Here is a 14,161-nt window from a genome sequence, read left to right as displayed (position 1 = left end):
CTGCAGATCTGATCTGCAACTACAGGAAACGTTTGGTTGAGGTTTTTGCTGCCAACGGAGGGTCAACCAGTTATTAAATGCAAAGGTTCACATACTTTTTCCACCCTGTACTGTGAATGTTAACATGTTGTGTTCAATAAAACCATAACCACATATAATATTTTGTGTAATCCCAAGGAGCTCACATACTTTTTCTTTCAACTGTATATCTGCACTCATAGGTGCGGTGGTCAGGAAGTTGTGTTCAGGTAAATTTCTGGCATATTGCTATCTTGGCAATGCAAAGCACAGTTGCGCTACGGACTGATTAAAACTCTGACAACAGTCCACTGTCAGACGTTCATAGCTATCTCGAGTAAGCAACTTTTTACATAAACAATAGACAGAGTACAAGATAAAATAACATTGCTGCATCTGTAAATGACCTGCTTACACACCTTTACAGCGTGAATGCGCAGGTTTCCTCTGTGCCATTAAAAAACACCAATGCACCAAGGTCAAAGCACACCTGTATAAAAGATTAAGAAAATGAGACTCTGGTTTTATATTGTATCTTGTATGATATGAAATAAGTAAAATGTGGCAAATTAAAGCTGATAATCTTTAGTGATGAGTCCCATTTTCTTGGTCTTGGTGGAGAAAAACTAAAATAAAAAAACTGGTTGTGGAGACATTGTGGAAGGCCTGCTGTCATGGTAGGGTGTGCAATTTGGTGCAAATTAAATTTTAGGCTCCTGGCCCTTTAAAATTTAGCGCTTGAAATAGTTTGTAAAAAATGTTTAAATCAATCATAAAACCCAACTCTAACCCAAACCTTAACCTAAACTTTGGTTTGGGTTAGAGTTAAAGTTAGAGGTGTAGGGTTACATTTAATAGAGTATTATTTACGTTGACCTTAGACGTAGACTGTTTTTGTTTAATGTACATGCACTTGAATGCTTGCACATTAAATCCATCTATAAGGCATTTTTTAATAGACCATCCAAATAAAGTGATGCCCAATATTTTGTTGTTTTTCCTTCCTGCATGCAAAATAATCATTTATACAAATGTGTTGGGGGGTCGAAGAGGTTTGAGAACAGTTTCTCGAGTAGGATGTGGCTTAGGGCCCCCGAATGTTCAGAAACAGCCCTGCTGGCAGCGTCCGAAGTGCAAACATTTGCGCTGAAGTCTTGCCAAACTCTCCACTCCATACAAGCAGAAGTATTTTCAAATCAACCCTTCGAAGAGGACGCTTGCTGTGTTTTTTTTTTTTTCTTCTCCTTCTTAATTTGCTCTCGCTCGTCTTGTTGTGCCACGACAGATAATTTAGCGGCGGCGGTGTCGTTCTTGAGAGCTCCAGCCATTGTTGTGTTCGCCTTTGATTTCCGCGTCCTCGCCTTTTCAGATATCGGCAATTAAGCCACCCCTCTGGCTCTTCAGAACGTGCTGTTTGGTCTGGCTGAAAGCGTGGCCAGAGAAAAGGCTCAGTGTTTGCTCGGTACTAGAGCCGAACGTGTGAAGGAGAAGGGGATGGAGAAAGAGGAAGGAAGATCAGAGGCTGCTTGGGCTTCTGTGTTCGGCTGCCAAAGCTTTTCCCTGCTGCGCTCTGGCTCTGATGAAAATGTGGGAATTGGATTTCGTTAGTTGCGATTCTTGTGTGTGTAAGTGCAGATCATGCTGCAGCTTTTTGCCTGCCTCTCTCTCTCTCTCTCTTTCTTTTTTGCTTCCTTTCTCCCACTCTCTCTCTCTCTCTCTCTCTCTCTCTCTGTGTCTCTCTCTTCCTCTGTCGTTCACCCAGCCACCCCCTCCCTTCTCCCTTTTCTCTCTCTCTCTCTCTCTCTCTCTCTCTCTCTTTCTTTCTCTCTCCCTCCCACCCTCTCCATCTCTTTCCGACTGCAGCTCCTCCTTCCACCTTGCACTGTCCTGACGCTCCCCCCGCCTCCCTCCTCTTTCCTACTCTTTCCTTTCCTTCTCTCTCTCTCTCTCGCTCTCTCTATCAGCCACATTCCATCCTTCCCTCCCACCCTCCCTCGTTCCCTCTCTCTCTCTCTCTCTCTGTGCACTGCCTGTGCTATCTGTGTGTGAGTGTGTGTGTGTGTCTTTCTGAGCCGAGCCTGAGCCTGTCTGTATGGTCCATGCTCCTCGCTCAGCCTAAATGGTCGATTTCTGAAGTGTGTGGACACGGATAACGGGCACATCACTTGACTCTCTCCTTGATCTCTTTATCAACGTTTTTGGCAGCTTTTATCGTCTCCTGTGAGGGCTCTCAGTGATGTCCTGCTGGCACTTTCTCTCTGATGGCATCTCTCCCTGTCTTATCACTGCGTGCTGGATTTAATAACTAGCCCTTCTGGATACACCGCCACATTAATGCAGACAACTCTGCATTATACTTACTGATCCGGTAAGCCTCTCTCTCTCTCTCTCTTTTTCTCTCTCTTTCTCTTTTTATCCGCCGAATATGTTGGAAGTCGGAGAAGGAGAGGGTGGGGTGCCTTTATAGAGGCATTTGTTTGCGCCACCTAAAAAAAAAGGTGTGATGATGGGAAAAGTGCTGCAGTGAAACTGTGAACTGTGTCCGGTATTGTTGGATCGTATATTGAGGACAATGCAATGCTTATATATGTTATGCTCAGAGAAGGATATAATGTAGATCTGGTGGGCTGGCAGGAGTTTTTAGCTTCCAAATCCTTGGCGTGGGTTCTGAGCCCAAAGAGTCCCCCCTGAGACTCAGGAAGGAACAGATGTCCCGTACTTTCCTCTGGACAGGTGGACGGAGCACGATAGAGCTGCTTTTATAACTAGTTACACACACACACACACACACACACACACACACACCTTGAGTTTGCATTGCTTATATCATGGATGCACCTGATTTGCAGTTAGAAGTATACTTACTTACGTCTACTTATATACTTATATAGCTGCTTCTGTATCTTTTGAATCTTTTGTTGTGTTTCTACCAAAGGTAAGTAAGTCAATCACAAGTCAAAAAATCAATCAATCAATCAACCAGCCAATCAATCAATCAATCAATCAATCAACAAATCTGACAAATATTGGTTGACTTCACCACAGAACCTCCCATTCGTCTGCATTTTCTTTAAATTACTTATTTTTTGGACATAACTTTTGGTCTTCATATGTCCAAGAAGATCAAGATACATGTGGCCAAATTACGATTCTATAGAAAATTCTATACATTTTTGTAATAATTTTATTAGCAGCATTTTAACCACTACCAATCTAAAACTCTGGTACAAAAAATATTTATTTTTCTATTTATTAACTTACTCATTTAATTTCTAATCTATTCTATTTCTTTTTTTTGTTTGCTTTATCAACTACATTGACAACAATTTATTTGAAGGTCATCTCTATTAGACTCTACAAACACATTATAACACCTTATAATGCATTTAGAAACAATAAAAGCTTAGTTATAAATACATACACACATATAAAAAGTATATGTGTTATGAGTATATTCATAGAGTCTAAAAGACTTTCTCCTACTATTATGTGTACCAATGCATGACAGTCACTAATATAATCACTATAATGTTACTGGTATTAATATCCACTAATAATGACTGCCTCTATCCTATCATTAACACTTAATTTGACACTTAATGTCTACCTACACAAGGGCTTCATAATACATCAAACATGAGCATTAAATTAAGTATTTATTTTATATGAAGTGTATGAGACAGATGCCTGTTTATGAATACATATCAGGTTTATAAATGATTTTGTAGCCCTTATACTATATTTTTCTTTCATTAAGCATTTAGACATCACTAGACATTTACATATTATACTGTATAATAGAAATGCTTTTTTATGATGCATTATTACCACAACTCTTAAACCCAATCGATTTATATTAAGTACTAAATATGACACTAATTTCAATTAAATATGACTAGAATATTTAATGAAATCTCATTTATTTTGTAAATGTATGTCATGTATATGTAAATAATATAAAAATGATAAAAAAAATTGTTTTAATAAATGCATTTTCCAGTGCTGATGAAGCCCATATAGAAAGTAGGCACATTTCAAATAAAGTGCTACCCTACTATTTAACAATCTATTGAGAAGACCCCATTAGGCATATTATGAACATAAAGTAGTTCTTATGGTCTGTAGGTTATGTTGGCTTGTTAATAAACCTATGGACTCTGAATATATATGCCATAATAACACACACACACACATTTTTTCTTTTTTGTTTTTAGTAATTCTGGAGACATCATGATGACATTTGCACTCCATAAAGTCATAAAGTCCCCAAAAATACATGAACATACTAAAAACACGCATACATGCTTTAACTTACACACATTAAATCTTTGCACTTTGTTTTCTGGAAGCTTCATAATGATCATACCAAACCAAAAGTCTTTCAGGCCCATGCAAATACAAATATCACACTGAATATACTGTACCTAATGTAATATTTCAGAGCTAGCATCCTCCTCGGACGTCTGCTATATTTAGTCTGGTATGCAGTGCAGCTTGAGAGGAATCTAGAAGTCCTCCCCACACACACACACACACACACACACATTTATGGAGGTACTGTTCAGGTGCATGAGTGTATGATTTGCTGTGCTCTTAGCACTGTGCTGGGTTGTACGTGAGATAGAGGACGGACAGGAAAAGAGAAAGAGAGACGAAGAGACAAAGCTAATGGCTTTTAGACAAGCAATTACATTATGCCTTTTGGAGGCTATGTGGAAACAATGGGTCAGCTAACGTGCATTTAGCTGGGGAAAAAAAAAAGGACTAAATAAATAAAAGGAAAAGTCTTTATTGATAGATAAGCCAGTGTGCAGAGTGCAGTCTCACCTGCCGTTACTGTAAGGGACATCAATATTTATCACATTTCCTATTTCAGAGGGGAAACTCGAATAAGACACTGTGGGCAGGGAAGAATAATAAAATATAAATCAGATTAGCGGCCATGGGCAAGAGTTTCCACCCCGGTTCCTCCGTCCATTTTTCATCCGTGTAGGTTCCTTTCGCTTACAACATGGAGAAACTGGGAGGAAATCTGCCTATGCTGTAGCACACTGCTCTCCAACAATCCAGTCTCGGAGAGCTTCCTTCCTGTAGGTTTCAACTCCAACCCAAATCTAACTCCAACCCCCTTCAGCCAACCAAAGACTTCCAGAGGCAGTAATTAGCTGGATCAGGTGTGCTGCATTAGGGTTGGTTCCAAAGTCTGCAGGAAGGTAGCAGGCTTGGAGATGGTGATTGGCTGTGTTCCAATTGCATACTACATACTAATACTACAAGGTACTAAAAATACTATTGGCTAATCTTAATAGTTTGGGTGTGACAGGTTAGTACACTAAATATTCACATCAGGGCTCTCAAGTTTTGAAGTTTGGTGGGGGCGGGGTTGCCGCCGTTCTTCTTCAGTTGTTCACCGACGTGTGTTTCAGAACTTTAGAAATCGCGCCTGACATTCTGGCTGAAACTCCACCCTCTTTGGCTAGGTCTGCATAACAACAGAGCGATCTATATTCTGATTGGCTCAACAAGAGTACATTATAATATAAAGCCGATGGATTGGCAAGCGTGAGAAATACCATGTGTGGCGTGTGAGTGTGTGAACTCGTCTCAAACTGGAGAACACTGTTAACATACTCGCCTGTTCTGTGCTAACAGGAAGTGATAAATAAAGCACCCATTAAGCATTCTCCAGCTTTTTATTTTCCTCTGTTTAAATTATGAGAATAATGTTTTATATTTTATATGAATATACCAGTCAAAAGTTTGGACTTAATGATTATCTTTTTCCCTACATTGTAAATTAATACTGAAGTCATCCAGACTATAAAGGAACACACAATGAATCATGTAGTTAATTTTGTTAAAAGTGTTAAATAAGCCAAAATACTATGTAAAATATGTAGCTGCTCTTATAACTGGGCTGCTGTTAACTTCTAAGGCTGTAGTTTCTAAGGCTGGTAACTCTGATGAACTTATCCTGTCCAACACAGGAAACACTTGCACTTCCTTTCCTGGGGCAGCGCTGATGAGTGCCAGTTTCATCATAGTGTTTTTGTTGGTCTTTGCGAATGCACTTAAAAAAACATTCTTGGCATTTTTCGTCTTGGCAGACTTTAATTTCCTATAAATTACTGTATACTACTTTATACAGTACTGTTATAACTGTTATATACTGTTATAACTCTTTGTGGTAGCTTCATGGTTTGGATTACTTTAATATTAATTTACAATGTAGATTTTTTTTAAATAATAAAAAAAACACTGAATTGTTTGTGCTAATGCTGCAATCTTTTCTGATTAAAAAAAAAAACTTCTCCAGATATATAGAGTAGCTTTTCCTCTTTTTCCGATCTGCATTGCATTGTGGGATAATAGTGTCAAGCGTAATTGCATAAACTCAGAAACAGACCAGTACTCTGCATTGTGGATATCTGAGGTATCAGATATGTACATCCAATATGTACACACATGGGATGCACCCAGAGGCTTGCCATACACTTAAAGTGACAGTCTGTAAGTTTTGGGGATTTGGGGATTTAGAGACCTCTTTGGTGAGAATGTGTAATTACAGGGAGCATGTGGATGAGTACTTAATGAAGGTGTATGCACACCTGTGCTGTGTGAAATAGTTTTGTTAATTTATGAAATACTATCAGCATGTAGAGAACAATTACATTCACCAATCATGCAAGGACACTGAAACTGTTTTAATTAGAATATTTTGTCCCCTCCCAAATCAAGAATACTTTAATTTATTTTATTGCTTTCAATAAAAAAAAAAATAAAAAATAAAAATATATATATATATATATATATATTGCTGTAGCTGATGATAATTACTATAATTATATATAATGCCCTTTTTTTGGTTACAATCAACCATGTAATTAACAAATACCGATCGCCCTGTCTTTTCAAGTACTAATGCAGACTAAGTATATTCATAGAACACACGAACATTAATAAATAAATAAATAAATAAATAAGTAAATAAATAAAAAATGAAAACACCCACAATACTGGTGGAGTCTGCACTAAATCCACTTCCTGATCGTACCCCATCTCAGTATCAGTTCCTCATACCAGTCCCATCTCTTCCTCGAGGAACATGAACCGATGATGATACTGTATGATCCCATTACCACTACTGGTCATGGGGCCATACCGTCCTGGCAGCCAACACATGATCCTCTAATACATGGTGAAGGGCACATGGGAAGAATGGGGGGAAAAAATGGGACCACCCCAGAAGACAGGACGTGAAAATTGATTAAATTGCTCCTTGGCCCATTTTGGACTGGGGCTGATAAGTCTGTATCCTACTCGTGACTCGTGACTTGTGCTTTGTAGCTTCATTTCACTACGCCCTGCAGTGCTGAGTAAAATATAAAATAAAATTTCCCACACATGACAGCATATTTCAGTATATTCCTGGTAAACCAACACTACACAAATGTTATATATTTTTTAATAAGCACTAATAATAGATTGTTTTGTTTTTTTCCAAAATGACTGAACTGGAGATAAGCAATCGTCCCTTGTTAATTAGCACTGTTTAAATCTTAATTGCTTGCTAGTGTGAACCCTAAGTCAGAAAAGTTTGAACAGTATTAAAAAGAAAAGAAAAGAAAAACTTTCTTGCATTTTGCACTTTGACTTTTATTTTATAAAACTTTTCTTCACTTTCTTTGTTAATATACTGTACATCCATTCCTACATTACAGGCATGAAACACCTAAAAAAAGGTGCATTGTCCACTTTGTAATGTTGCCATTCCTTCACAAAACACTGAAAAGAGGCTTTGAGGATTTTCATTATTTTATTGACAATTGTCTGGTTATCCGAAGAAAAGATCTCATTGTACTCTTCAGCATTTACCGTTTTTTTTTTCTCATTACTAGTTCTAAACTTCCCCCATCCCGACTTTTCCATCATGACTATGGAATAATCATGTAGTAACCTTTAAGTGTTTAACAAACCAAAATACTCTGTGACGCAAGGCAAGTAGCGCAAAACACACACAACAGTTCAGGGTCAATACCAGGCAAAATAATCTGAAATCAGGGTCAGAAACACGGGTAATACAGAAATAACAGGAAGAATATCGCTTTGAGGAACAATGGAGAAAAGGGTCATTACATACACTGAAGCACAGGTGATACAAATCACCACTCAGGTGGCATGGAGTTGCAGCATGTTATTTGTGATTTCACCATGTTTGTAGTCCGTAGCACTCTGGGGGTTGTAGTGTTTCTGCTCCAAATCACATCCGAGCTCAACGGGAGTGACAGGAGCGGCAGAATGAGCAGTGGCTGGCGTGACAGGAGTCTGGTACTGTATTTATTAATAAGACAACAAACAAGACAATTTAAAATAATATTCATTATTTAATAACCATCATCATTCATCAAACAAGTAGCCTTCATTTAACTGCATTTGTGTTCATATTAGGTAAATACAAAAACACCATAATACCCTGAAGTACTCTTCTGCTCCTTCAGAATCAGAATTTGTCCCACTTGTATGTCGAGATAATAGAGCTAATCGAGAGTTCAGTTGCAGTTCATACATATACAGTACATCACATAACCATAAATATGTAAATGAACAGTACGTTGTTTCATGTGCTTGTTGTACGGTCTGTTGTATGCTCTGCAAAATTAGCTTTCAAAAGATGGAAGGTGGGAGCAGACTGTGAGAAAAACAATACAGCAGATATTGATCTGTCTGAGTGCTGCTGAGGAATGCCTCAATCCCTCCCAACCACTGGGGAAAGAACGTCAGCAGACTGGTGGAGTGTGACCACCACCGGATGACCCTGTGTTTCACTCAGACAGTTCACTCTGGCTGGGAGACATGCCATAAACAACATTAAATTGTTGTTAAGTGCAGCTCTATATGAGAGTATTGGCTGTGCCGTCATATGTGAAACTTTGGATACCACTGGTCAAATCCTGTTTTTTTTATATAATAATATATATATTTTAAATATAATAATAAAAATCTTATCAAATAACAGATTTGTATGCATTTTGATACATGTTTAATATTCATTTTCTAAATCTAAAATATTAGGGAAAATACAAGTAAACTGCAACAATATGTATGGAAGATTTTAAGCGTTAAGTTTTATATTTTCCAAAACCCTTTTTTGAAATCAAAAGAAAAAAAACAGATTTTGTTTCTGTTTTTTGTTTCAGTTCCATATAAAACAAGTGGCTTTGTGTTTATAAATATATATGTATATAAACTTATATAAAAAAATCTGATCTCACAATGTATAACCTGTGGGTTATAGTCTTTTGAAATTGACAAAAGTTTAAAAAACTTCTGCCATCTTTCGAAATTTGTTGTCACACCAATACTATTTTCTAGCCAAGAATAGTAATAAAATACTTAATACTTGGTTAGTAATGGTCAATCACATTTTATACTGTATTTTGCAATTAACATTTATTCACCTCTTTATTTAAGTAACATAATACAGAAAGATGATAAATTCTGCAGCTGACATCTGGGGTTACTTTGTAGAGCCCATTCCCATCTTCTTTACACTACTCTTCCTAAGATTCTGTGGCCATTCATGACATGAAGATAAAGATCCAAGGTTGCTGTGGCCATTTCTAATCCGAAAAGCAACATTTTACCCAGAAATAAAGATCCAACACCTTACATCTAGGTTGCTGTGGCCATTTCTGATTCAATCACCAACATTCAACCCAAACATGAAGATCTGATAGCTTACAGCTAGATTGCTGTGAACTTTTTTGAAACTATTAGGAACAATTTGACCCAGTTATGAAGCTCCAGCTAGATTGCTGTGGCTGTTTTTAATACAATTAGGAACATTTGACCCAAACATGAAGATACAGCACCAAACAGCTAGGATACTCTGAACGCTTTGTCTTCCTATTGGTCAGAGTCAGGGAGCACGTCTTGGAGCATGTGAAACTAGGCGATAAAATACAAAAAATTCTAACATGCTAGTCTTTCCGTCGGACGCACTGACGGCGTCGCTCACGGCAAATTACTGCTCTTTGACTGTGTCACACTACACAGACCTTTGTTGCTCGCGACCCTGAAATTCAGATCCAACGCATGCAATTTGTCGATTGTGACCAACAAATTCGGGTCACAATCGGGAGAGAGCCTGAGTGTTCAACAAGAGCCAACTAGAATGCTCTTCATTGTATTTTACACACCAGATAGCACCTAAGGCTCCTTTATGCAATCGTTGGTGACTATATAAGCCTCAGTTTCCAGCCTCAGTACTGGAAAAAACTTCACTGAAACTCCTGTATACACTGTACTTCAGCAGAGTGGATTTACTGCTCCTTACAACCTGACTGGTAAAATTCATACATATGGTGCACTGGATTATAAGACGCACTGACGATTTTTGGGAAAATTAAAGGATTTTTAGTGCACCTTATAGTGCAAATCATACAGTATTTTACTTAAGATGTAAAACAACATATTATACTATATCATAAACTATATACGCTGTTATAATATGTAATATAAGTGTAGTTAATGATTGGTTAAAAGTTAAATAACATGCTTTGTTAAGGCAGCTTTGTTGAGGTTCTTAGTATTGACATATAACATCTTCTAAACACAGCCAATGATGCATTATAATCACAGTCCATAATGCATAATGAACATGGCTATACAATGTTATACATTTTTTAGTGATATTCATAGCCATTTTTAGAATGTATTATAAATGCATCTATCTATCTATCTATCTATCTATCTATCTATCTATCTATCTATCTATCTATCTATCTATCTATCTATCTATCTATCTATCTATCCGGTTTTTCAAAGGTCTATCTCCAGATCATTTTACCGGTATTTACCGGTACCGGTATTAGATCACTGATTGAATCATACGAGCTGCTTTGTTGGGACCTGTTATTAGAATGCTTTGATAGTAAAGGATTACGTTTCAGTCAGTCTGTAACATGGTTTTTAGGCGTGTTTGAAAAGCAGATGAAAGCAGCTTTGACCGAGCGATATTGAGTGAGCTAATCAGTGCTAATGGAGCTAAAGGCAGCGGCTGCTGGTAGACCTGTACGCTACCGCACCTGATCATATCACAAATTCAGGTGGACTGTTTAAACTGTGTTAATCACTCATTACTCTACTCATTAGTGCATAATTATTATTGAAGTGACGAATAATTTAAAAGTCAAATGGGATCTGTCATATGACACTCTGGTGTTTAGAAGAGCACGCAGGTTACACATTAATCCTCCGCACGTGTACAAAACTAAAGATGCAAATGTCAGCTGGGGTAAATAGCTGTGTGTTATTAGATTTGATTTGGTTAAACCATTTTAATTTCTTTTATTATTTGTAATAATTACTAGTAGTAGAAATAGTAACAATTATGCATGGTCATGGTCACCTAAGGCTCATTTATGCCCTTACTGGTGACCATATGATCTAGAGCTAATAGAAATCTTGGTACCAAATACCACAGATATACCAAATTAGAGGTCTTGTGGAGTCCATGCATTAAATAGTCTGATCTAGAGGTTTTGATGTTATGGCTGATCTGAGTATATCAATATATACAAACAAAAGACATTCTGGAGCATTTGTCCATTGGGGATACATTTTTTTTGTAGGAAAGGTACACTATATTTTTTTCATTATTTTAATATTCTATGTATTGTATATTAATAATAAAGTAATCCAAACTATGAAGGAAAATATATGGAATGATTTAGTGAACCAAGAAAGTGTTAAACAAACCAGAATATATTTTATATTTCAGATTCTTCAAAGTAGCAACTTTTGTTTAGAGTGAACAGTTTTGCACATCAGATTTATGAGGTAGAGTAACCTGGAATTCAGGCTTTCAGTTAACAGCTGTGTTGAACTCATCTAGAGTTAATTGCTTGAATTTCTTGTCTCTTAATGTGTTTGAGAGCATCAGTTGTAAAGTTGTGAAGAGGTAGAGTGACAGGTATACAGTGAATAGCTCTATTTGAGTAAAGTTTTAATCCGTATTATTAAAAGACTAAAAACACAGATACTATTATCACGGCCAGACACATCTTCAGATATATCCATGATTAAAAATGTGTGGGATGCTATTTGATGTGCTTTGAACACACTCCTGTGCACTCCTAACACAAAATCTGCTTTGTAGATTAATACTAAAGTCATTCAAACATTTTTTTTAAGTAAACCAAAAAGGGTTAAACAAACCAGAATATGTTTGATATTTTAGATTCTCAAAGTTGAAGCCTCTTGTTTAGATGAACAGTTTTGCACATCTTGACTGAATTTTCTCAGTCAGCTTTATGAGGTAAAGACACCTAGAATCCAGGCTATTAACAGATGAGTTAACAGGTGTGCTGAACTCATCAAGAGTTAACTACTTGAATTTCTTGCCTCTTAATGTGTTTGAATGCATTGTTAGAATGAGAATGTATGTCCAAACCTTTGACGGGTACTGTTCTAAATATTTCTAAATATATGCCAAATCCTTTTATATGTCAGATTTCCATATGAGTATTTTCAAAACTGTTTAATCCACCTTAAGTTTATATCTTAAAATAACAACACAACATGAAGCTACATGAATCTTCAATTAATCTACGTGTTTAGACCCTTTAGGCCCTCATGTCGGCCTCCTCGTCTCATTGAAGCTTGTTTCATTTCCACTTGAAATCATTGGAAACACATTGTCTACAGTGCTTTCTTTCCACTTACATTCAATTAGTCCTTAATTACACCCATCTGTGTGCAGTAATAGCGAGATGAAATTGAACTCTGCGTTGCCCAGAGCCTGTAGATAAAACATCAGAGCCGAGGCTTTCGTTTTACCTTTTAAAAAAGTATGAAATAAGCAATGTGTGGAGAAAACGCAACGGCTCTGAAATATGCTCATGCTGCTGATCTCTTTTCGTGTGATATGAGCACAGCTGTGTTGCTGGATCTTTGCACACTTTCTCGCGTGTTTGTTTCCATGTGCGTAAATCCCGAAACAAGCATGTCTACTCCCGCTGCTTTAAAGCGTAAAATACCCTCTACACTCACTTGACTTTTCTTTCAAGTTTCGCAAAGGTCAGATAGGATTATCAGTGAGGGGAGAGAGAGAGATTGGAAGAGAGAGAGAGAGAGAGAGAGAGAGAGAGAGAGTGCTGTAATAACAGGGTGAAGGAGAAAAGTATATTGAGGTGGGCCTGGCACTCTTAAGCCAAACTGGAAAAGATTTAAAGGAAACCAAGTGGTGCTTGTTAGTTGGCTATGACCTTTGAGTTTGGGGATCAAAGAAAGAGAGAGAGAGAAAATGAGATAATCCAGCTATCTAACTGGATTTTCTGAATGAAGTGTGCTCTTAAAATAAAGGTGCTACAAAGGGTTATTAAGGCAGTGTGTTTCGTTTTATTAATGCAAGTTATTTATTTATTCTAGTTGCCATTATTCCAAAGGCAATATGTAACTTTAGTGAAGCGGGAAGGTAAAGATTTGTAAGAACTGTGTAACTCTCTCTATGTTGAGTCAAATCCAGCAATATTGATCTACCATGTCAGCACATAATATTTCTTGCACTTCTGATGTCCTGTATCTCTCAGCTTGTCCAGAAATGCGTGTGTAAACGTGTTTCTCATAGGGGCCTCAAGTCCAGTTTTACATAATGCTACTTTGATTTCTGGATGCTTTGTCATATTGCCCACTTTCAGAGACAGTATTTTAACCTATTGTGATTTTTTTTATAATATCATAAGGCGTGAGGTTATAATTATTCCAAAAGTTGGCAGCAGGTGACAAGAGTAACAGCCACCCCAGAGACAGCATGACCCATTGTGCTCGCTCTGACTCCAGCTGCTGATGGCAGGCAAAATGATCTGGGATTTGAACAGCAATCTTTGAATCAGAGTGAGAGTGGAGCCCCTGTATCAACCTTTTTTAATGGTTTAAAATGAACCTAATTTAAATACATACACTACCAATCAAACGTTTTAGAACACCCCCCTTTATTTTTGCCATTTAAGCTTTTTAGGTCCAGTCAATAACCGGAAATGGTACAAAATCCGAAAAAAATATGTTGACTTAAAAAACAGAGGTGATTCCTTACCATTGGTTAACACCTTATAGCTGATAAGTAGCAATGGGAATAAACTGA

At 37.3% G+C, this 14,161-nt stretch overlaps 1 protein-coding gene across 2 annotated transcripts in view; it reads left to right on the top strand.

Moving 5' to 3' along the window:
• Window positions 1-2,022: 2,022 nt before the first annotated feature.
• lingo1a (leucine rich repeat and Ig domain containing 1a) overlaps window positions 2,023-14,161 on the top strand; it is a 221,161-nt gene continuing 209,022 nt past the window's right edge. For both annotated transcript variants that reach the window (XM_049474333.1, XM_049474334.1), the window contains exon 1: window positions 2,023-2,386. The gene's annotated coding sequence lies outside the window, so the exon portion shown is untranslated. The remainder of the gene's footprint in view (window positions 2,387-14,161) is intronic.

Source organism: Astyanax mexicanus, chromosome 2 (genome assembly GCF_023375975.1).
Source record: "Astyanax mexicanus isolate ESR-SI-001 chromosome 2, AstMex3_surface, whole genome shotgun sequence".
In the NCBI taxonomy this organism is placed as follows: Eukaryota; Metazoa; Chordata; class Actinopteri; order Characiformes; family Acestrorhamphidae; genus Astyanax; species Astyanax mexicanus.
The sequence above is the reverse complement of the archived record's forward strand: the minus strand, read 5'-3'. Positions and strand labels throughout refer to the sequence as shown.